Here is a 26,342-nt window from a genome sequence, read left to right as displayed (position 1 = left end):
ACTGTTCATGCTTCCAGAGGTGTCAGGGACCACTTTCCTAAGGATAGATTTGTCAGGGAACATCGTCCTGACAGGGATAGCAGAGGTCATTGTCCTAAGGATGTTTACAGAGAACCCACCCCTCATCCCACTATCTTGAGAGCTATCCGTTAACGGAACCCACCCCTTACTCCAATGCTAATGGATCACATCTGTTAAGGGAACCCACCCCTTACTCCAATGTTAATGAATCACATGCTTCGGCTTACACCAGGTGCTGGCTGATGACCTCCAGTTACCCCGGCAGAGTTCCTGCCTACCTACCTCCACCCCATTCAAGGGTATATAAGCTGTAACTTTCACCCCAATAAACGGAGACCTTGACAATAGAATCTTGCTTGGTCTCCTTCCTCTTTTACAGCTCATGTCTTGCAGGTTAGCGCCCCTTCAGAGGACCCTGAATAGCTGACCCTGCCGGCGGGGTTACAGTGGCGCCTGAACAGGGACCCTGAAGTACGGCCAACTAATCGGACGACGAGGCGCAGTCCCGGGACGAAGGAAAATAAGGTCCTGACCAGCTGTGATACTCGGACAGGTCTGCAGGACGGAGGTAGGCGCAGGTTCGTTGTCGTCTATAGGACATGGGACAATCGCTTTCAAAGGAAGAGAAATTCATATGGGAATTTCAACAGTCACTTAGGGAAAGAGGAGTAAGAGTTAAAAAGAGAGATTTAGCTGAATTCTTTTGTTTTATAGATGAAAAATGCCCTTGGTTAGTTTTAACAGGCCCAGAGATACATCCCAAAATTTGGGACAAGGTGGGCAAAGATCTTAGTAAGATGATTAAAGGAGGTGATTCTGTGCCAGAAATTGTTTTTAGTTACTGGTCCCTGATCAGGGATGTCATAAATAGTCCAGAAAAAGGAGGGGATGGTTCCCATCTCCTAACGATAGTCACGGAATTCTTAGAGGCATCCCGCCCGTCATCTTGTAAAAATGAAGAGGGTGGGTGTTCTTCCCCCTGTCCTTCGGTTGTTATTAGTATCCCCCGAGGACCCCTCCCCAGGACCTATTAAATCTATAACAGCTCCCCAAAAAGAGACCGTGCCCGCTGAAGATGAGATCCAAAAGCCGCCTAAAAGCATTTATCCATCGCTGGTCGCTTTTAAAAATGAAATCAAACCCGGCCTGCAGGACTCGGATCGCTGGATTCAAAGTTCAGAGGAGCCTTTGGATTCAGGGTCCGAAAATGAGTTAGAGGTAGAAGCGGCTAGTTATGAGAAAGGAAGGTATGGTAGAGGGGATAAAGCCCCCCGCGTCTTTCTTAGTCAGCCAAAAAGGACTCCGCGGCCACCGCCTTATGTTCTGACTGCCCCCGATAGCATGCCTTTGCCCACTCCCTTGATTCAGGAATTACTTAATACAAAAGCTGCCCTTAAGGCGCAAATAGGAGGTCTCAAACAAGTGCTTGCATTACAACATGAGCTCTCAGACCTTTCTGTTCAGATTCAGGATTTACAGTTTACTATGGGAAAGGGCACGACTTTAGACAAACGGGCAAACTCTAAACTTAATCGTAAAATGGCTTATCCAGTCCTGACCCGGTCACGAGCCAGACAAGTGGAAGAGGCTGCTGAGTCTCAGCCTGATACCACAGAAACCCCCCCAGGGCTAGAGCCAAGGCAAGAGGGCAATTATGAGCAAGATCAGATGGCCTCTGATTCGGAGGAAGAGCCTGAACAAAATGAATATGAAACTTTCTGGCCCATATATAAAAAATTAAAAATTAAACATATTAAAGATCTTCACTCTGCTGTTAAAAATTATGGGATGAATGCACCTTTTACTTTTTCTATATTGGAGGGATTGGCAGGAGAAGGATTTATGCTGCCCATAGAATGGAGCAGGGTGGTCCAGTCAGTATTGAATAGAGGACAATACCTGACTTGGAAGTCTGAGTTTCTCGATAGGGCTGAAGCCCTTGCAAACGAAAATAGAAGGAACCCATTAAGTCAGACTGCCTCCTGGACAGTTGATAAAATTGCTGGTAAAGGCAAGTTTGCAGATGAAGACAAGCAAAAAGGACTGTCCACTGGGATACTTTCCCAGACGGCACAGGCTGCTTTGGCAGCTTGGAGGGCAGTTCCCTCCACTGGTGCCACTACCACCCCGCTCACTAAAATCATCCAGGGACCTCAGGAACCATATGCTCAGTTTATGGGTCAGCTCCAAGAAACAGCAGAAAGAATCTTGGGGCCAGAGGAAATGGAAGGGACCTTGGTCAAACAGCTGGCCTTTGAGAATGCCAATACTGCATGTAAAGCTGCATTAAGGGGAAAAATGAGGAACATTGATGTTTCTGGTATGATTAAGGTGTGCAATGAGGTAGACAATTTTGGTCACCAGCTATCAAAGTCAATCAGCCTGGCCATCGGCGCAGTATTTCAGGGACAAAGGGGACACTCTCGCCCCGGAGGGAAGACATGTTTCACCTGTGGTCAACTGGGACACTTTGCGAGAGAATGCCCCTCTCGATCAATAGTTGAGAATAACCAAAATTGTCCTGAGGATAGAGGGGGTGGCCCTCCAGGACCCTGCCCCCGATGTAGGCGGGGCAAACATTGGGCAAGGTATTGCAAATCCAAGACTGATAATATGGGCAACTCCCTAACCCCTGTCTCAGCTACTGCGGTTCAGGGAAACGGGAGAGGGGCCCCGATCGGGGGCCCTTACTCACCAATTCTGTACCAGCCAGCTCATGCAAGGGGAACGACCCAACGTCAAAACCCCTTTACAGGGCCACCCCAGGGAGCGCAGGATTGGACTTGTGCCCCTCCTCCACCCGGATTATAACCCCTGAGGATGGGACCACGATTGTAGAGACTAGGCTGTATGGCCCTCCTCCTCCTGGCATGTTCTATCTTATTATAGGGTGAGCTTCATGCTCCCTAAAGGGGCTTTCTGTTACTCCCTCTGTGGTTGATGCTGATTATGAAGGAGAAATTAAATTGCTTGCCACTGCTACTGAAGGCCCCTTAACTCTTAGAGCTGGACATCGCATAGCACAAGCCCTGCCATTACCTATGATGGGACAATTCCCCTGCCAAGGAAACAAACGTGGTGCCTCGAGCCCCGGCTCTTCTGACATATATTGGGCACAACAGCTTTCTGATACCCGACCTATGATGACTTTATGGCTAGATAATAAACAATTCCAGGGTCTTTTAGACACAGGTGCGGATGCCACTGTACTATCATCCAGGTACTGGCCTAAAGCATGGCCTGTAGATTCCACTGCCACCCACTTACAAGGTATAGGACAAACCCAGAATACTTTAAAAAGTTCTAAGTTATTAACCTGGAAAGACAAAGAGGGTAATTCAGGCACCATTCAGCCTTTTATAGTCCCAGGCCTCCCAGTTAACCTCTGGGGAAGGGACATCTTAAAACAAATGGGAGTTATTATGCTTAGTCCTAATGAAATTGTCACTAAACAGATGCTTAAAATGGGATTCCTCCCTGGTAAAGGATTAGGAAAGAAAGAACAAGGACTTACAGACCCTATTGCTACTGGCCAACACCAAGGTAGGTTAGGCTTAGGCGTGGACCTTTTTTCCTAAGGGCCACTGATCCTCCTGCACTCCAGGCTGATAAGATATCTTGGAGGTCTAATGACCCAGTCTGGATAGACCAGTGGTCCATGCCTCAGGAAAAGGTTCAGGCTGCCCTGCAGTTGGTGCAGGAACAATTAGAGCAGGGACATCTTGAGCCCTCCACATCCCCATGGAACACCCCTATATTTGTCATTAAAAAGAAAAATGGGGACTGGAGACTGTTACAGGACTTAAGGGAAGTTAATAAGACCATGCTACCCATGGGAGCTTTACAGCCTGGCCTGCCATCACCAGTTGCTATTCCCAAAGATTTTCACAAGATTGTTATCGACATAAAAAACTGCTTTTTTTCTATACCCCTTCACCCGGCAGATTGTAAGCGATTTGCGTTTTCCATCCCAATTACTAATCATGTTGGCCCAAACCCTCGGTTTCAGTGGCGAGTCTTACCACAGGGCATGGCCAACTCGCCCACCCTATGCCAGCGTTTTGTGGCACAATCTGTGGATCCCATAAGGTTACTTTACCCCTCTGCGTACCTCATCCACTACATGGATGACTTGTTAGCTGCAGACAAGGCTGATATGGCACAAAAAATAGCTCAGGATTTAATCTTGGCTTTACAATATAGGGGCTTTATTATATCCCCAGAAAAAATTCAGACTTGCTATCCCTTTTTGTTTTTGGGGTTTCAATTGGAACCAACCTTAATTCGCACCTCAAAAATCCATATAAGAAGAACGAGTTTACGTTGCCTGAATGATTTTCAAAAACTTTTAAGTGATATTAATTGGTTACGCCCTTATTTGCGACTCACAACAGGAGATTTAAAACCTTTATTTAATATATTACAAGGAGATCCTGACCCTAGTTCCCCTAGGAGCCTTACATTAGAGGCAGAAGCCGCACTTATAAGGGTAAAAGAAGCTATCTCCCAGCAAGGCTCAGGATATTTTGATCCTGAAAAAATCCTTTATCTATTGACATTTGCCACTGATTATATGCCATCAGGGCTCCTGTGGCAAGAGGAGCAGCCGCTTCTTTGGATACATGCGCCTGCTACCTCATCCAAGGTTTTGCCCTCCTATCCTTTTTTAGTGAATCAGGTTCTGTTCTCAGGTATCAAGACTGCGGTTCGATACTTTGGTCGTGACCCAGATGTTATTGTTACCCCATATTCGGGAGATCAGATAACCTGGCTACAACAAAGACATGATGAATGGGCTGTGCTACTTGCTGGGTTTCGGGGAAAGTTTGATACCCACATGCCAGGAAACAGGCTTATCCAATTTCTTAATATTACACCTTTTACATTTTTAAAGAATACACGCTTGCAGCCCATTCCAAACGCCTTACTTGTGTTTATAGATGGCTCAAAAAATGGAAAAGCTTCATATGTTATTAATGATAAGGCCTACTCTATTGATACCCCATACAGATCTGCGCAGATGGTAGAATTATATGCAGCTTTAACCATATTCCAATTGATCCGCCACCAAGAATTTAATTTGTTCTCTGATAGCCAATATGTTGTGAGGGCTATTCAGGTTCTAGAAATGGTTCCTACCATTCAGCCTTCAACACCTACGTTTCAATTGTTCTCCAAAATTCAAAGATTAATTAGAGACCGTTCATATTTGTTTTTTGTGGGCCATATTCGAGCACATTCTGGTTTGCCTGGACCTTTGACACAGGGAAATGAATTGGCGGACAAGAGCACTCGTTTAGTTGCCTCGGTCTCTGTACAGGATCCTGTACAGGAGGCTCAGGCTGCTCACTTACTCCATCATCTTAATGCCTCAACCTTGCGTCTTAGATTTGGTATAACTAGAGAACAAGCCAGACAAATTGTTAAAAATTGCAAGAATTGTGTGACCTTTTTACCTGAACCTCATCTGGGAGTCAACCCTTGGGGCCTGATCCCAGGGGAACTATGGCAAATGGATGTTACTCATGTCCCCTCCTTTGGTAAACTTAAATATGTTCATGTTACTATTGATACTTATAGTGGCTTCCTGTATGCATCTGCTCAGACGGGGGAAGCAACTAAACAGGTCATTGCTCACTTATTTCTTGCATTTTCTGCTATGGGACAACCCCAAATGCTTAAGACTGACAATGGACCTGGCTATACTAGCCAAAAATTTAAACAATTCTGTGCCCAGTTAAATATAAAACATCGTACTGGTATTCCCTACAATCCACAAGGCCAGGGCATTGTTGAACGTGCCAATCAGACTCTTAAGCATACCATCTCTAAGTTAATGACACAAGAGACTCTTTACCCCATAAAAGGCAATGCCAAGACAATATTGGCTCATGCTCTCTTTGTGCTCAATTTTCTAACTTTGGACAATCAAGGGCAGTCCGCTGCGGACAGATTGTGGTACCCTTCTACCCAATCTACTTATGCACAAGCCCTATGGAAGGACCCCCTGTTGGGAGTCTGGGCTGGCCCTGACCCTGTGCTTATTTGGGGGAAAAGGCCATGCATGTATTTATGATACCAAGGCTCAAAATGCCAGGTGGCTCCCTGAGCGTTTGATAAAATTGTATAATCCAACCAGGGAAAGTAAACCCTGAGAAAATTTCCTCTTGCTGGCAGAAATCTTGAAACCACCTTGGCTATGGCTCCTTCTAATTTGGACCAACCATATCGGAGTGACGACACCCCTGTATCAACTTTTCAATTTTACCTGGCAGGTCATAAATGAAACAGGTGACACTGCTAACTCCTCTTCCACCATAGCCGCAACTCCTGATTGGGGCCCTCTAGAGGTAGATCTCTGCAAACTGGCTCTGGGAGGCCATACAGATTGGGGAGTGGCCGATAAGTTTCTCCCTTTAACTCAGGCTCCAGAAGATTCATGTCATACCACGGAGCCTGGCTGTGCCAACAAACTTAGTAGGACCTCCCTTGCCCTTACACCAATATATGTTTGCCCTGGGGCCTCCCACAGAAATCGCTCCCTGGCCTCCAAATGTGGATATAGCTCTGATTATTTCTGTGCCTCATGGGGCTGTGAAACTACTGGGGATACATATTGGAATCCCTCTTCTTCCTGGGATTATATTCAAGTAAAGAGAAAAGATCCAGCCCAAAAACTATCTGCTCAATGTGTATCTGACAGCCAATCTAGGGGCTGGTGTAACCCCTTGGTAATTTCCTTTACAGAAGCAGGAAAAAAATTTGACTGGGCCAGCTCTAGAGGGGTAGAATGGGGGCTCCGTCTCTATAAGGCCGGAAGGGATTTTGGGGTGACTTTTAAAATAAAGTTACTAAGAACGGTCCCCCAATCCTCCGTTACCGCAGTAGGCCCCAATAAGGCATTACATTCTTTGGCTAGTGGGCAACCTAGTCGTCCATCTCACAAACAACCCCCAACCAATGGTTCCTCTGTAACAGCCCCTCCTTTTCAACCCACCTTACCCCAAGGACTTCCCTCTTCTGCTGATCTTATTCTATCTATGGTCAATGCTTCTATAACTGCTTTACATGCCATTAATAATTCCCTATATGAGGAATGCTGGGTTTGCTTTTCACCGAAGCCCCCCTTTTATGAAGGTGTGGCTGCCTTTGGCTCCCCCCATCTAACTAATGATACAAAGCATTTAAGGTGGCATCCTGTCGACGGTGAAGGTATTACGATAGGCCAGGTCTCTGGCATAGGACTATGCCTTAGGGGACCAGCTTTACGCTTTCCCCAACCATTGCAGTATACCTGCAATCAGACATTTATTGTTAATATCTCTTTTTCTTATATTTCTGCACCTGAAGAATTTTATTTTGCTTGTGCCTCGGGCCTCACCACTTATATAATTACCAATAACTTTTTGATCAATAGAGATTATTGTGTGCTTGTGCGGCTGGTGCCTCGTCTGACGATACATGAGTCAGAGGATCTCCTCCACTTTTGGGAACAGGGCACTACTATGCCCCGAAACAAGAGAGAACCTATTACAGCCATCACTTTAGCTATTATTTTGGGATTAGGAGCCACAGGTGCAGGAACAGGGATAGCCTCTCTTATCACCTCCCAACAGCAATATGCCCAACTCAGTTTGGCGGTGGACAGAGACATCCAGGAATTACAAAAGGGCCTGGAGAACCTAAAGGACTCATTAGTCTCTCTGTCAGAGGTGGTTCTGCAGAATAGACGAGGCCTTGATCTTGTTTTTCTTAAAGAAGGGGGACTTTGTGTCGCCCTTAAAGAAGAGTGTTGCTTTTATTCAGATAAAACAGGCCTAGTACAGGATAGCATACAAAAGGTAAAAATCAGTTTAGAAGAAAGAAAAAGAAACAGAGAAAAACAGGAATCTTGGTATCAAAACTGGTTTTCTACCTCCCCCTGGCTATCCACACTCTTGCCCAGTTTGTTGGGCCCTCTTTTGGGACTATTATTGCTTTTATCCTTTGGCCCATGGGCCTTTTCAAAACTAACCCGCTTTATTAAGACCCAGGTTGACGAAATAACAAAAGATTCCGTTGCTGTTCATTATCATCGCCTAAATACTCGTGGCTCCACGGAGGACCTCAGAACTTCGGAGACAGAACGACCTGCAGCTGCTCTTCAATTTTCTACCCTTGTTACAGACCCCAAACCCGTTAGACCTTGGAATCCCTGGAAAAAAATTTTTGGCAAGCAGCACTCGTAATCTTATATTGGAGTAGGCACTTAGGAAGGAGTTTATACCATAGGTGCCCTTTCTTCTTGTCCAGAGATGGAGTCATTGGTGTCCAAATTACATCTTTTATACCTTTTGTTTTAGAAGCTCCTCGCAGTCTTTTCATTAATATCCACGCAGAGGCCCAATGACGGGAATATTGTGGAGCCCTCCCCTGAACAGCACATCATACAGAGGCCGTACAGGCCGGCTCAACATGGCATGATGTCAGGGGATGAGGATTGCCCTCCACATAGCCTAAGACAGGGACCCTGCAGTCAAAGAGCTGCTTACTTTGGTCTTGCTAGATACCTTTTTGAGGAGCTTCAAGGACGGGCATCTGATGGCGGGACCGCCCCCAACCTAAGACAGGGCCCTGGGAACCCTATGATGGGTAATGGGGAGAAAAACCTGGTCCCCACTCGACCTAAGACAAGAGCCCTCATCACAGGCCATCATTAAGGGCCAAAAAAAATAATTAATACTACCCATAAGACACCCCTCTGTTCCCAGGAGAGGATAGGAGACTCCACTCGAGAGAAGGGTCCTCCTTGCCCCAGTCCCTTCTCCTATAGGTCTGACTATGTGGTTAGATTCTGACCAGTGCTCTCCACTTATTAGCTGCCTTCCTTAATAAAAGGAAGGGGGATTTGTCAGGGACCACTTTCCTAAGGATAGATTTGTCAGGGAACATCGTCCTGACAGGGATAGCAGAGGTCATTGTCCTAAGGATGTTTACAGAGAACCCACCCCTCATCCCACTATCTTGAGAGCTATCCGTTAACGGAACCCACCCCTTACTCCAATGCTAATGGATCACATCTGTTAAGGGAACCCACCCCTTACTCCAATGTTAATGAATCACATGCTTCGGCTTACACCAGGTGCTGGCTGATGACCTCCAGTTACCCCGGCAGAGTTCCTGCCTACCTACCTCCACCCCATTCAAGGGTATATAAGCTGTAACTTTCACCCCAATAAACGGAGACCTTGACAATAGAATCTTGCTTGGTCTCCTTCCTCTTTTACAGCTCATGTCTTGCAGGTTAGCGCCCCTTCAGAGGACCCTGAATAGCTGACCCTGCCGGCGGGGTTACACAGAGGAATAAAAGAATTAAACAATACTATCAAGTTCAAATCTTGTGACATATTTAATGCCCAGCTTAGTATTGATTAGTTATTGTTATACTAACATATTAGTTTAACTGTCACTCCCTAGAGTAATGTTTCTGTGCTTTATATAGTTCCACACACAAAGATCCATAACCATCCACTATGCTGGTAATAAAGATTTGAGTGTGTTTAGCTATCTCTATATGGGTATCTACATTGTAGCCCCTCCTTCCAAAGCTCAGGAATCCTGGCAGGAAAGAACATGGAAAGATTTTAATGGCCAGAGTTAGTGAATGTCTAATGAACAGTGTTTTTAGGACATAGTTATACAGTATCACATATGAACTCACAGTGATTGTAATAGTTTGAACAGCATAGGCACAAAATCAAGTCAGACAAAATCCCAACATGGAAGGAGAAGGTAGGTTATGAAACCCCACATCTGGCTGAAGAGGAATTGGCATTTGATGGCTGCTAAGAAAGGTAAAATCTGCCTTGTCATGGAGGCCCACGCCTTTAATACAAACACTTCAAAGACAGAGGATAGCCTTGGCTAAAAAGCCAATTTCAAGATGACCAATGCTGTTACACAAAAATCATGTTATGAAAAAGCAAATAAAAAGAAAGAGAATATTAATTTTCAAAAAATAAAACACACATACTTGGAAGAAAATAATGGGGGTATCTGGGGAATTAACTAGAACACAGAGAATGAGATATGGACTTCATGAAAATACAATATATATCAATATCTCTCTCTCTATATATATATATATGTACAAACCTCTCAAGCAATAATAAAAATATTCTAAAATAAAGTAAATTAATATTGTAAAAAATCATGCTCTACGTCTTTGTACTTACTGATGCATAATTCAGAAGTCACACATGATCAAACTCTGTTCAACAGATGAATGGTAAAATTTAATTATAAAATTGCCATCTAATGTTTTCTGCCATAGAGAAAAGTCTTCTGTGTCAACATGAATGGATATAGATGGTTAATCTTAGTAAAAAAAAATCACATCACAGAAGAATAAATAATTTGAAGGTACCAAACTCAAAGAAATGGACAGAAGAAATGTTCATTAATAGAATTTAGGAGTGTGGAGACAAAAGAGAATTTGTTGTTGAAGGATCTGAAAACATAAAGGAGACATCTACATCAGGCTAGTCAGTACTCTTTATAGTTTCTCACTGTTTTGTCTATAATAAAAATCCTCCTCTCTCAACTGTTCTAAAAAGAACTTTTGATAAGGGCTACTGTTTGAGTAAATTTTTCTACTTTTGGTGGAATTTAGAAAACTTTAACCATGTTTACTATAGTCAATCAAATTATTTGTACAAAATACATATGGATTGCTATGTCAGGAAGCAAGCCAGAGGAGAAAAGAGGAATAAAATAGTCTTCTAATCTGAACTCGGGCCATGGTGTTTGGAGTGGTGTCCCATGGCCTTGTTTTAGGAATAAAATAAAACTGCTTCTTGGCTTTCAGACTTGGGTATCTAGTCCTTTGTTCATTTTCTGCAGTCACAGATACACAGTATATCAGAATAAATAATATGTTGTACCTATGAATGTTACTTCAATAGTATGTTCAATATAATAAATATTACCAGACATGCATTACTTAGTAGGAAAAAAGAAATTTTCAAGAACTCTCATTACAAAATATTAGATATTTGAGGAAATGAACATATTAACTATCATGGTTTGGTTATTACTCACAGTGTTTATAAACAATAAAACCAATTTGACTCCTTAAATGTTTATAATAACTTATCATTTAAAATAAATTATGGAGTTTTTGAGAGATGGCTCAGAGATTAAGAAGATTGATTGCTCTTCCAGAAAACCCATGTTTAATTCCCACAATACAAATGATGAACTACAATCATCCTAAATTCCTGTTCCTGGGAATATACTGTCCTCCTGTGGCCTTCACAGTCACTGAATACATATGGTACACAAATATATATATATCCACATAACTAAAAATAAACTAATATTTAAATTAAAAAATTAATACTGGAAGGAATATTTCAGAAGATAAAAGCACTTGCTGCTCTTACACAAGACTAGGCTTTTGTCTCCGACATCCACATGGTGACTCACTATTTTCCATAACTCCAGTTCCAGGAGGTCCAACACCCTCTTATGGACACTGTGAGCATGAAGAATGCACATAGTGTGCAGATAAACAAGCAGGCAAGGCCCTCATGGTCATATATAAAAGTCTTTTAAAAGTAACAAGACAAAATATAAACATAATGAAGATCTCTAACTGCATGGATAAATGTAGATTAGAACCAAAAAGAAAGTGGTAACATAGATATATGTAAATATAAATGTTGGCATTCATGTGCATATAGCTATTGAGACAGATAAGACAGCAATAGATATAGTTATGTCATGTAACCTACTAATCCTATGCAGTATCAAACATTTTTATTTTTCAATTACAAACTTTAAAGTGGCTACAGAAATGTGGGTAACAATATGTGAATTTAAATGCAAGTTTGTTAGCAATTTATTTCTATACATACATTGTTTTAGTACTTTGCTACCTCTTTTTGTATATTGATCCTCAGAAGAGTTTGAGAGACTCTTCAATCATGTTTTCTGTGAACATATCTAACATGTAAAACTTTTCTGAGTGCTACTTTGACTTCTCTGTTTCTCAGACTGTTGATAATTGGGTTTAACAAGGGGGTAATGACCCCATACAGCATAGAGATGAGTCTGTCTCTAGCAGGAGAGTGTTGACTGGAGGCTGGATGAATATAGGTAAATAATGTTGTGCCATAGCACAAGAACACTACACGAAGATGGGAAGCACAGGTGGAGAAAGCTTTGTCCTTCCCTTCTACTGACTAGATCTTTAGGATAGTGGACATAATGTATATGTAGGATGTAGTGAGAGCTGCGGGCAGGCCTGCTTTTCATCCCGCCCGGCTCTCGGCCGCCTGGCTAGCTTATGCCCCGAAATAACAACACACAAATTGTATTCTTTTAAACACTGCCTGGCCCATTAGTTTCAGCCTCTTACTGGTTAACTCTCTCTTGCTTTAACCCATATTTAGTAATCTGTGTAGCACCACAAGGTGGTCGCTTACCAGGAAAGATTCAGCATGTCTGACCTGGTGGCTGGCTTTATGGCATCTGGCTCACTGAGGAGAGTCATGGCGATTGCCTGAAGCATCTCACTAACTTCCGGCATCCTGTTTTGTCTACTCCACCCACCTATGTTCTAACCTATCAGGCCAAGCAGTTTTCTTTATTAATTAACCAACGAAATCAACATATTGATAGAAGACCCCCCACTCCATCATTCTGTAGTGATGAGGCGAGAAGGCTGTGTTCCTGCCCAGCTCCCGGCCACCTGCTAGCTTATGCCCCAAAATAACAACACACAAATTGTATTCTTTTAAACACTGCCTGGCCCATTAGCTTCAGCCTCCTATTGGATAATTCTCACATCTTTCTTTAACCCATATTTAATAATCTGTGTAACACCACGAGTGGTGTCTTACCGGGAAAGATTCAGCATGTCTGACCTGGCAGCTGGTTCCATTGCAACTGGCTCAGAGAGGAGAGGCATGGCATCTGTCTAATTTCCCTTCCCAGCATCCTCTTCTGTCTACTCCTCCCACCTATGTTCTAACCTATCAAGCCAAGCAGTTTCTTTATTAATTAACCAATGAAATCATCAGATAGATAGAAGACACACCTACATCAGTAGGAGATCAAAGTGATCAGAAAAGAACCAACACCAAAAATACCTCTTACCACTAAAACAAGCATTTCTGGCATGTAGGTGGGTGAATAGCACAGGGCCACCACAGGTGGGATACTACAATAGTACTGGTTTACTCGATTGGACTTGCAGAAAGACAGACTAAAGGTAGACTTTGTGTGGAGAAAGAGTTGAGAAACCCAGCTACAAGGTCCCCAACAACAGGTGCACACAGCGAACCTTGGTCATGGTGAGAGAATAACAGACAGAAGCATATGGCCACATAACAGTCATAAGTCATCACAGCCGGCAAGAAAACTTCAGTCCCAGCTAGGGCCACAAAAAAATAGAGCTTCAAAGCAACCCAACAAAGGAAATGCTGTGTTCTTCAGTAAAGAGATTTTTGACCATCTTGGGGACAGTGGCTGATGGACAGAATATGTCTAGCAGGGACAGATTTGCCAGCAGGTAAAACATGGGAGTTTGAAACTTTCTCTTAGCCATTATGGCCATGAGGATGAGCCTGTTTCCCAGCAAAGTTATCTGATAGATGGTGACAAAGGCCACAAGGAGTGGATAACACACCTAAGGGAGGTCAGAGAGCTCTATGAGGATGAACTGAATCACTGTGTTAAGATTGTAGACATCCATATTATATGTCCACAGTGATGTTTCTAAGGGAACTGAAAGCAAAGAATGAATATTCAAGTGATTAATCAATGATCCAGGTGAGGAGAAAGTAGGAAAACAGCAGAATGTGGTGGAAGATGAATTGTCTTACCTTTATTGTATTTACTATTATCGAATTATGGTAGATCATCTTTTACATGTGTTATGATTTGTTTTGCAAGTATTTCATTGAGTGGATCTATGTTCAAATGGGAAATTGGTCTCCAATTCTTTTATTTTGCTTAGTCTCTATATGGTTTTAGTATCACAGTAACTGTGGCCTCATAAACTGAATTTATCAGTGTTCCTTCTGTTTCTATGTTGTGGAATAATCTGAGGAGTGTTGGCATTCACATTAACTAGTCTTTGAAAGTCTGGTACAATTCTGTGCTAAAACTATCTAATCCTGGACTTTTTTAGAGATGGGAGTGGGAAAATTCTTCTAATTCAGTAGGAGTTATGGGTACATTTAAATTCTTTTTTTTTTTTTTTTTTTGGTTTTTCAAGACAGGGTTTCTCTGCAGCTTTTTTTAGAGCCTGTCCTGGATCTAGCTCTTGTAGACCAGGCTGGCCTCGAACTCACAGAGATCCGCCTGCCTATGCCTCCCGAGTGCTGGGATTAAAGGCGTGCGCCACCACCGCCCGGCTACATTTAAATTCTTTATCTCATCTTGATTTAACTTTGTAAGTGGTACCTATCAAGAAAATTATTCATTTCTTTTACCTTTTTCAAATTTGGTGTAGTAAAATATATCCTTATGTTTTGTAAAGCATGTCTTATGGTTCTTTGGATTGCCTTGGTGGCTGCTATTATGCATATTTTCCTTTAAGACATATAGAACTTCTGTGTATGCATACTTTTTCTGAATATACAAAATCACCATCCCATATCTGGAGGAAATTTATTGAGTAACTAAAGAGACCACCCTGAAAATTCATCTCTTTCTTAATAATAGAAAATACTTTGGCTCCTCTTATTTCACAATTAATTAAATGTTGATCTACTTTTCACACTACCTTGAACATTTGATTCATTCTTTCAAAGTTTATTTTAATGTATATGTCACTACGTACTACTTTAGCCTGAGTTAAGTTAGAATTACTCCATTGCACAAATGCCTACTTCAAATTTTCTATTATATAGTCATCATATTATTCAAATATATATTCATTAATAGATAAAACTTTAATACGAGAAATAATCAAATTTATAGGTAGTCACATCAACAATGAGTCAAGAATGTATGAATGACTCATATATTCTGCTTGGAACAAATAAATATAGAAATGCTTCTATTACTTTAACACCACATTTTTAAGATATGAACAATAGAATTTTTATTAATTCATACATAACAAAGATATTAAGCAGACTGTTTGGGAGAAGTTAGTAAAAAAAACAAAGATAGTTATTTTGTTTGATTTGTAGTTCTTATAAACATTTTTATATAACATCGCATATTACTCATTATAAAAACTGGTTAGAAATGATATGAAATATTACATCTTATAATCCTACTTCTATTTATTTTGCCAGTGAAAACAGTGAATACTTCTTCAGTAATTTAAAATGCACAGAAAAATATTATAAATAATACATAGTGATTTATATCCCCAAATATATAAAGGTTTTTCTCATCTTTCTCCCATATAATAAATCCCTACATTTAGAAAAGTAAGACCAGAGAATTTTGAATTTGAGGTCATCACAAAGTACATATCAAGGCCCTATTTAACTCCTTTTCATTCCTCCAGCAGCAACAAATTCAGAGCATATTTCAGAGTAAATAAACTTCTATTGCCAGTCACTTCAAACCTGAAATATAACAAAGAAAACCACTACAGAAGTTACAAAATATGTGTATGTCATTAAAAGTTGAAGGGTGTTCCTGTGTGAATAATAATGACAATGTTAGAAACAATAAATCATATCAATTATTAGGTTCTTGCATTTTTAAAACACAATGGGATGCTCAAATTTCATCCTATATGTTAATCAATGAAAGCAAAATGAGGCTCTTTTTTGCAATGGCAGCATCTTTAAGCACAAATGTTTACTTATATACTAACTCACCTTTTCTCACAGAAATTTGGCTCTTTAAACATGAACCATAAAAAATATAATTTAAAACATTGATTCATAAATCTACCTTTTTTTCAGATTATATAATCAATATACACACAACAAAATATGGTAACACATTTTTCTTAATTTTGTGCATTAGTGTTTCATTGTATTCTATGAAACGAATGGTCCTTGCTATATGGAACACAGCTCTTACATGTAAAGGCTTCATATATTTATCAACCTTTTCATTCTAATATAAAGATAATTTATTTTTAATATTGTCATGAAATTTAAAAAGATTTTTTATCAAGAAAGAACAGTTCTCAGAAACAAGTTCTAGAATCTTATGTAGGGATAAATTTCTAGACCAGGGATTTAGGAAAGCCTTATTGAATTCAGTCTTTTCATGTGTATTTTATGGGTATGTGATATAATTGGAACTGTAAACATACAAGTGGGAATGAATAAAACGACTGTATGAAAAGCATTACATTTCTACTGAAAATTACCTAGAATTCAGACTTTCTTACCATTTCTGACATACCACTATTCATATGGTGGTTACAGGAAAATTTTCTCTTTTGAGAATAATCAAGTTTCTTTCACATAGGAAAATATAAGGAGATATAGTTTAGTAAAATTGGAGCATATGTAGCATAAATTATAGCAGCTTTAAGGCTGCATTTTATTAGCATATCTATCAAAAGCAATAAAATACTGTATACAAATTTAATTAAAATATATTACCAATACATATTTTCAGCAAGGCAAATCAAATCATCCAGCAACGATTTACATCAGCAGACAAAAATGAAATCAATACTTGTTCTTAGGACTCACACAAGGTGTTAGTCCAAAGTTTATAATTTTTCTACTGTCCCCTTAGGGAAGCAGAGTAACAAGAACTCTAGAGATAATAACCACATTACTACAACTTAGTAATAGGGACACAGAGATAATCAATTTGATGTAAGTGTTAACATAATTTTACATTACATGAGTGCCATTAGACAGATGCTGGTTAGACTCGTGTCGGTAAGCCACAGTCAAGTGGCGATACACATTAATAAAAATGGGTTAAACTAATATGTGAGAGTTAGCCAATAAGAGGTTAGAGATAATGGGCCAAGCAGCAATTAAATTAATACAGTTTCTTTGTAGTTCTTTTGGGAGCTAAGCAAGTTGGGCGGTGGGACACAGCCCACCGCTCCTCCTTACTACACCTTGTAATGGCTCATGTAACTTTTGCACCTGGAAAGAACATGGCCAATGATAATTATGTGGTGTAAGACTTTCTTGTTTTTTTCAACAGTTTCTTCTGCAGATAACAATGATTTTTCCTGATATAAAAGGTTGGACTTGCCTCATAGGGTATGACAAGACAGAATGCTTTTTAGTAATCACGTGGACAAACAAAAGCATAAAATACATTGGTGATAGTAAGCGACTTTTTGTCACAAGAAAAATCCTTCAATGAACATATCCCGCTGTCCCCTGAACTTCCATCTGGACTGCCCGCCCTGCCCCCACCTTGGCCCTTTTGTCCGAGCAGGGTCCCTGAGCTGCCTGGAATCCCTGATCCTGAGCCCTGAACTTCCATCTGGACTGGTGAGTTAGTGCAGACCCTGGGGCAACCTGCCCTGGAAGAGAGCACAGACACCCTCCCCACCAGCACCCTCTGCAAGCTTGTCTTTGTTTCTCATGTCCCTGCCTCTCCCAAGCCTTCCCTAGTGTTTTCAGGTGTCCTGCTCCTGTACTAAGGCCATCTACCCAAAGGGGTCAGACTCTGGACTTCAGGCAGGTCTGAGGATTCCTGCAAGGGAGTGTGGGCTTCTTTAGATTGTGACGCAAGGAATAGGTCCTCCTCTGGCACTGGGGAGATCCAGCCAGTTTCAGTCACAGCAAAGATTGGTCTAGGACACCAAGCACCTCCAGGCTCCTTTTGAAGGAAGAGATAGGCAGGCGCCAAGGCAGGAGCTCCTCCAACAACATGAAAGGCAACATGCCATCACCACAACCCAGACATCCTGAAACAACAAGTATTGAACACCCTACCCCAGAAGATATAGAAGAAACCTACCTTAAACAGTACTTTATGAAAATAATAGAGGACCTTAAACAGGAGGTAAAAAACTGCCATAAAGAAATGGAGATGACAAACAAAAAGGTAGACAAAATAAATAAATCTCTCAAACATACCCAAGAAAAACAAGAAAAACAAGAAAAAGCAATCAAACAGGTAAGAGAAACAGTACAAGACCTGATAAATGAAATGGAGGTAATGAGGAAAACACAAGCTGAGGGAAGACTGGAAATGGAAACTCTGAGTAAACGAACAGAAACTTCAGAGACAAGTATTTCCAACTGAATACAAGAGATGGAAGAAAGAATCTCAGACTCTGAAGATACTATAGAGGAAATAAATTCACAGATTAAAGAACTAAACAAATCTAACAAATTCTTAACACAAAACATTCAGGAAATCTGGGACACCATGAAAAGACCAAACTTAAGAATAATTGGGGTAGAAGAAGGAGAAGAATTACAACTCAAAGGCCCAGAAAACATATTCAACAAAAATTATAGAAGAAAACTTCCCCAACCTAAAAAAGGATGTTCCAATGAAAGTACAAGAAGCCTACAGATGGCGCACGCCTTTAATCCCAGCACTCGGGAGGCAGAGGCAGGCGGATCTCTGTGAGTTCGAGGCCAGCCTGGTCTACAAGAGCTAGGTCCAGGACAGGCTCTAAAAAAGCTGCAGAGAATCCCTGCCTTGAAAAACCAAAAAAAAAAAAAAAAAGAAGCCTACAGAACACCAAATAGACTGGATCAAAAGAAAGCATCCCCACGCCATATAATAATCAAAACACAAAACATACAGAATAAAGAACAGATATTAAGAGCTGGAAAGGAAAAAGGTCAAGTAACATACAAAGGGAAACCTATCAGAATTACACCTGATTTCTCAATGGAAACCATGAAAGCCAGAAAAGCTTGGATACTAAGGGAACATGGATGCAAGCCTAGACTACTATACCCAGCAAAGCTTGCATTCACCATTGATGGAGAAAACAAGATATTCCAGGACAAAAACAGATTTAAACAATACGTAGCCACAAATCCAGCCTTGCAGAAAGTAATAGAAGGAAAATCACATACCAAGGAGTCCAACAACGCCCACAATAACTCAGGCATCTAGCGAACCTTCACCAGCACAACTAGAAGAAGGGAAACACACAAACTCTACTACAAAAAAAATAACCGGAGTTAACAACCACTGGTCATTAATATCACTTAATATCAATGGACTCAATTCACCTATAAAAAGGCACAGGCTAAGAGATTGGATACGAAAACAGGATCCAACATTCTGCTGTTTACAAGAAACACACCTCATCCACAAAGACAGACACCTACTCAGAGTAAAGGGTTGGAAAAATGTTTATCAAGCAAATGGACCTAAGAAACAAGCCGGTGTGGCCATAGTTATTTCCAATAAAGTTGACTTCAAACTAAAATCAATCAGAAGAGATGGAAAGGGACACTTTATACTCATAACAGGAAAAATCCTTCAGAATGAAGTCTCAATCCTGAATATCTATGCCCCTAATATAAAAGCTCCCACTTATGTAAAAGAAACACTTCTAGAACTCAAGGCAGACATCAAACCACACACATTAATAGTTGGAGACTTCAACACTTCTCTCTCACCAATGGACAGGTCAATCAGACAGAAACCTAACAGAGAATTGAAAGACTTAATGGAGGTAATGAACCAAATGGACTTAGCGGACATCTATAGAACACTCCACCCAAATAGGAAAGAATATACCTTCTTCTCTGAGGCTTATGGAACCTTTTCAAAAACTGACCATATACTTGGTAACAAAGCAAACTTCCACAGTTACAAAAAAAATATTAGTAACCACCTGTGTCTTATCGGATCACCATGGATTAAAATTAGAAATCAACAACAATGCTACCCCCAGAAAGCCCACAAACTCATGGAAACTGAACAGTCAACTACTGAACCACACCTGGGTCAAGGAAGAAATAAAGAAAGAAATTAAAGTCTTTCTTGAATTTAATGAAAACAAAGACACAACATACTCAAACCTATGGGACACAATGAAAGCAGTGCTAAGAGGAAAGTTCATAGCACTAAGTGCCCACTTAAAGAAAACGGAGAAAGCATTCATTGGTGACTTAACAGCATACATTAAAGCTCTGGAAAAAAAAGAAGCAGACTCACCTAGGAGAAGTAGAAGACTGGAAAAAATCAAACTGAGGGCAGAAATCAACAAAATAGAAACACAGAAAACAATCCAAAGAATCAATGAAACAGAAAGCTGGTTCTTGGAGAAAATCAACAAGATTGACAAACCCTTAGCCAAACTAATCAAACGGCAGAGAGAGAACACGCAAATTAATAAGATTAGAAATGAAAAGGGGGACATAACCACAGACACAGAGGAAATTCAGAGAATCATTAGATCTTACTACAGAAGCCTGTATGCCACAAAATTGGAAAATGTAAAAGAAATGGACAGTTTTTTAGATAAATACCATATACCAAAGTTAAACAAGGACCAGGTAAATGTTCTAAATAGTCCTGTTAGTTGCGAAGAATTAGAAACTGTTATCAGAAACCTCCCTACCAAAAAGAGCCCAGGACCAGATGGTTTCAATGCGGAATTCTACCAGAACTTCCAAGAAGACCTAATACCTATACTCCTTAAGGTATTTCATAATATAGAAACACATGAGTCACTGCCAAATTCCTTCTATGAAGCTACAGTTACCCTGATACCTAAACCACACAAAGACTCAACCAAGAAAGAGAATTACAGGCCAATCTCACTCATGAACATTGACGCAAAAATTCTCAATAAAATACTGGCAAACCGAATCCAAGAACACATTAGAAAAATTATCCACTACGATCAAGTAAGCTTCATCCCAGAGATGCAGGGCTGGTTCAACATACGAAAATCTATCAATGTAATCCATCATATAAATAAACTGAAGGAAAAAAAACCATATGGTCATCTCATTAGATGCTGAAAAAGCATTTGACAAAATTCAGCACCCTTTTATAATAAAGGTCCTGGAGAGATTAGGGATACAAGGGTCATTCCTAAATATAATAAAAGCTATTTACAGCAAGCCGACAGCTAACATCAAATTAAACGGAGAGAAACTCAAGTCTATCCCACTAAATTCAGGAACACGACAAGGCTGTCCACTCTCTCCTTATCTCTTCAATATAGTGCTTGAATTTTTAGCAATAGCAATAAGACAACATAAGGGAATCAAGGGGATTCGACTTGGAAAGGAAGAAGTTAAACTTTCGTTATTTGCAGATGATATGATAGTGTACATAAACGACCCCAAAAACTCCACCAAAGAATTCCTACAGCTGATAAACTCCTTCAGTAACGTATCAGGATACAAGATCAACTCCAAAAATCAGTCGCCCTCCTATACATGAAGGATAAGGAAGCAGAGAGGGAAATCAGAAAAGTATCACCTTTCACAATAGCCACAAATAGCATAAGATATCTGGGAGTAACTCTAACCAAGGAAGTAAAGGATTTATTTGACAAGAACTTAAAGGCTTTGAAGAAAGAAATTGAAGAGGATACCAGAAAATGGAAGGATCTCCCCTGCTCGTGGATTGGGAGGATCAACATAGTAAAAATGGCAATTCTACCAAAAGCAATCTATAGATTCAATGCAATCCCAATCAAGGTCCCATTAAAATTCTTCACAGAGATTGAGAGGACAATAATCAACTTCATATGAAAAAACAAGAAACCCAGGATAGCCAAAACAATCTTATACAATAAAGGTACTTCTAGAGGCATTACCATCCCTGACTTCAAACTCTATTACAGAGCTACAGTATTGAAAACAGCTTGGTATTGGCATAAAAACAGAGAAGTTGACCAATGGAATCGTATAGAAGACACGGATCTTAAACCATAAACCCATGAACACCTGATTTTTGATAAAGGAGCCACAAGTACACAATGGAAGAAAGAGGGCATCTTCAACAAATGGTGCTGGCATAACTGGATGTCAACCTGTAGAAGAATGAAAGTAGATCCATATCTATCACCATGCACAAAACTCAAGTCCAAATGGATTAAAGACCTCAATATTAATCTGAACACATTGAGCTTGATAGAGGAGAAAGTGGGAAGTACTCTACAACAAATGGGCACAGGGAACCGTTTCCTACGCATAACCCCAGCTGCACAGACATTAAGGGCAACATTGAATAAATGGGACCTCCTGAAGCTGAGCAGCTTCTGTAAAGCAAAGGACACTGTCACTAAGAAACAAAGGCAGTCTACTGACTGGGAAAAAATCTTCACCAACCCTGCAACTGACAAAGGTCTGATCTCTAAAATATATAAGGAACTCAAGAGACTAGACTGTAAAATGCCAATTAACCCAATTAAAAAATGGGGCGCTGAACTGAACAGAGAATTCTCAACAGAAGAAGTTCAAATGGCCAAAAGAAACTTAAGGTCATGCTCAACCTCCTTAGCTATCAGGGAAATGCAAATCAAAACAACTTTGAGATATCATCTTACACCTGTCAGATTGGCTAAAATCCAAAACACCAATAATAACCTTTGCTGGAGAGGTTGTGGGGTAAGGGGTACACTCATCCATTGCTGGTGGGAATGCATACTTGTGCAACCACTTTGGAAAGCAGTGTGGCAGTTTCTCAGGAAATTCGGGATCAACCTACCCCAGGACCCAGCAATTCCACTATTGGGAATCTACCCAAGTGATGCCCAATCATACTATAAAAGCATTTGCTCATCTATGTTCATCGCAGCATTATTTGTAATAGCCAGATCCTGGAAACAACCTAGATGCCCTTCAGTGGAAGAATGGATGAAGAAACTGTGGAATATATACATGTTAGAATACTACTCAGCGGTAAAAAACAATGACATCTTGAATTTTGCATGCAAATGGATGGAAATAGAAAACACTATTCTGAGTGAGGTAACCCAGACTCAAAAAGATGAACATGGGATGTACTCACTCATAATCGGTTTCTAGCCATAATTAAAGGACACCGAGCATATAATTCGGGATCCTTGAGAAGATAATAAGAAGGTGAACCCAAAGAAAAACATATAGTAATCCTCCTGGATATTGGAAGTAGACACGATTGCCAGGCAAAAATTGGGAACTTGAGGGTTGGGCGAGACGGGGCCATGGGAAGATGGGGAGAGAAAAGCGTGAAGGTGAGAATAGTGGGAGCTCGGAGGAATGGGATGCTTGGGATACAGGAAGGGTGGATATGGAATAGGGAAGCATATATCTTAATTTAGGGAGCTTCCTGATGGTTGTCAAGAGACTTGACCCTAGAGTGGTTCCCAGGTTTCCAGGGAGACCCCCCCCCCAGTTAGTTCCTTGGGCAGCTGAGGAGAGGGTGCCTGAAAAGGCCAGTTCCTATAGCCATACTGATGAATTTCTTGCATATCACCATAGAACCTCCACCTGACGATAGATGAAGAAAATGACAGAGCCCCACATTGGAGCACCAGACTGAGCTCCCAAGGTCCTGATGAGGAGCAGAAGGAGAGAGAACATGAGAAAGAAAGTCAGGAACGTGAGGCGTGCGTTCACTCATGGAGACAGTGGGAGAGAACTAATGGGAGATCACCAACTCCAGTTGGAATGGGACTGATGGATCATGCGACCAAACCCATCTCTCTGAATGTGGCCAACCGTGGGGGCTGACTGAGAAGCAAAGGACAATGGTGCTGGGCTCTGATTCTTCTGCATGGAGGGCTCTGTGGGAGCCTTCTCAGCTTGGTCGATCACCTTCCTGGACCTGGGGGGATTTGGGAGGACCTTGATCTTAACATAGAGTAGGGATCCCTGATGGCTCCTTTGCCTGGAGAGGGAGGGAGGGGAAGTATGGGTGGAGGGGAGGGGAGGGAAGGGGGAGGAGGAGGGGACGGAAATTTTTAAATATAAAAAAATAAACCATGAAAAAACAAACAAAAAAAAACCAACAAAAAATCAATAGTCATAAATACCATAAAATATCTTGGAGTAACTCTAAGCAAGCAGGACCGAAGTTTGAATCCTGTCATTTCTGCTTGTGAAAGGGTAATTTTTTATTTTTAAGCATTATCATTTGTTAGAGTATAATTCTGGCCCTTGATAAATTTAGTAAGAGGCCTGAATCTCAGCAGTCCAACCTGAAGCAACCCGTGGCAGCAGGAAAGGACCACAAGCTGAGACAACTCGACTCCCACCCAAGAGTGGGCCACACAAAGGAAAAACTTGTATAATAAGAACTTTAACTCTTTTAAGAAAAAATTTTAAGACATTAGAAAATAAAAGATCTCCTATTTTCTTGGGAATGTAGAAGAAACACAACAAAAATGACAATCTCACTGAAAGCAATCTACAGATTCAGTGTAAATGTCCATTAAAAATTATAGCAACATTTCTCACAGAACTCACAAAAACTTAGGATAGCCTAAACAATCTTAAAATACTGTACAATCAAGGAACCTCAGAATGAATTACAATCTCTGACTTTAAACTTTACCACAGAGCCACAGTATTAAAATTAATCCACCTTGGATACAAATTCACCTGCCTACAAACAGCAGATTTTTGACAAAAAAAGCAAAATTGTGAAATGGAAAGAAGCATTTTAACTTGCTTATCTCAGAGGCTACCTTAATTTAAACCTGTCTTTTTTCCTTTAGCTGAAGCTGCGCCGCAAGGCATCGGGTAGTAGGACACAGACTCACTTTGCCTCTTAGACTGCCTTTCCGAGCTCTGGTGGGCGGATTTTTAACTATCATTTTTATTTTAGCTTATAAATCATAAAATTAGGAGAATTTTTTTAATCCTTTCATCTGTTCTATAGACTGTGTGAGGTTAAATTTGCTCTCTAAACTTACTCTTGCTTCTGCTTGCCTTTTACCTGCAGGTGAGTTAGGTTAGCTGACTGTGTGCACATGGCTCTTCACAAAAATCATTTTTTCTTTACTTTTTTTACTCATTTAGAATGCAATAAAAGTTGCAATTCTACATCTATCATGCTTACTGATTCTCAATAACTCTGCCATTGTTCCTGCTCCATTTTTACTCCCTTTAGTTACCTACATATATAACAATACTTTTTTCCTTATCCCCATTATAACTTATTTACAAAGTTTTACTCCCTATTTAACTTTTGTCCCGCTTTTCTACATTTCTTTCTCTATGCTACATCTCTAATAAGAGCCCAGTAACTGAGGACAGCCTCCAGCACAGGGTCTCCATTTTTTAACATTTTACTAAGATCTTCCCCTACCTTGTCCCATGTCTGGGGGTGAATTCCTGGGCTGGTTAAAATTAACCAGGGGCATTATTCATCTATAAAACAAAAGAATTCAGCTAAATCTCTCTTTTTTAACTCTTACTCCTCTCTCCCTAAGTGACTGTTGAAATTCCTCTATGAATTTCTCTTCCTTTGGAAGCGATTGTCCCATGTCTTATAGACGACAATGAACCTGTGCCTACCTCCGTCCTGCAGACCTGTCCAAGTATCACAGCTGGTCAGGACCTTTTTTTTCCTTCGTCCCGGGACTGCGCCTCGTCGTCCTGTTAGATAGCCGTACTTCAGGGTCCGTGTTCAGGTGCCACTGTAACCCTGCCGGCAGGGTCAGCTATTCAGGGTTCTCTGAAGGGGTGCTAACCTGCAAGACAAGAGCTGAAAAGAGGAAGGAAACCAAGCAAGATTCTATTGTCAAGGTCTCCCTTTATTGGTGTGAAAGTTACAGCATATATACCCTTGAATGGGGTGGAGGTAGGTAGGCAGGAACTCTGCCGGGGTAACTGAAGGTCATTAGCCAGCACCTGAAGTAAGCCGAAGCATGTGATCCATTAACATTGGAGTAAGGGGTGGGTTCCGTTAGCTGATAGCTCTCAAGATAGTTGGGATGAGGGGTGGATTCTCTGTAAACATCCTTAGGGCAATGACCTCTGCTATCCCTGTAAGGATGATGGTCTCTGACAAATCTATCCTTAGGAAAATGGTCTCTGACACAGGAGGTCCCATTTATTAATTGTTTCTCACAATGTCTGCTTATTGGAGTTATATTTGAGAAGTGGTCTCCTGTGCCAATGTGTTCAAGTGTACATCCCATATTCTCTTCTATAATATTCAGTGTGACTGGCTTTATATTGAGGTCTTTGTTCCATTTGGACTTGAGTTTTGTGCATGGTGATAGATATGGACCTATTTTCATTCTTCTACATGTTAATATCTAGTTCTACCAGCATCATTTGTTAAATATGCTTTTTTTCACCATTTGATATTTTTTACTTCTTTGTCAAAAATCAAGTTTTCAAAGGGAGGGAGAAATGTGTTTAAATGTAAAATAAATAAGTATATTAAACCTTGTTTTGAGAAAGGGACATGAGTCATCATACAAAAATCTATCTCAAACTAAACTATCT

At 40.7% G+C, this 26,342-nt stretch overlaps 1 pseudogene and 1 gene segment (V, D, J or C); both read right to left on the bottom strand.

The window, feature by feature from the left end:
- Positions 1 to 26,342, bottom strand: part of LOC119819860 — a 719,441-nt gene that overhangs the window by 175,915 nt on the left and 517,184 nt on the right.
- Positions 11,982 to 13,759, bottom strand: LOC119819871 (annotated as a pseudogene).

Source organism: Arvicola amphibius, chromosome 7 (genome assembly GCF_903992535.2).
Source record: "Arvicola amphibius chromosome 7, mArvAmp1.2, whole genome shotgun sequence".
NCBI classification, from domain to species: Eukaryota; Metazoa; Chordata; class Mammalia; order Rodentia; family Cricetidae; genus Arvicola; species Arvicola amphibius.
This window is presented reverse-complemented; position numbering and strand designations above follow the sequence as displayed.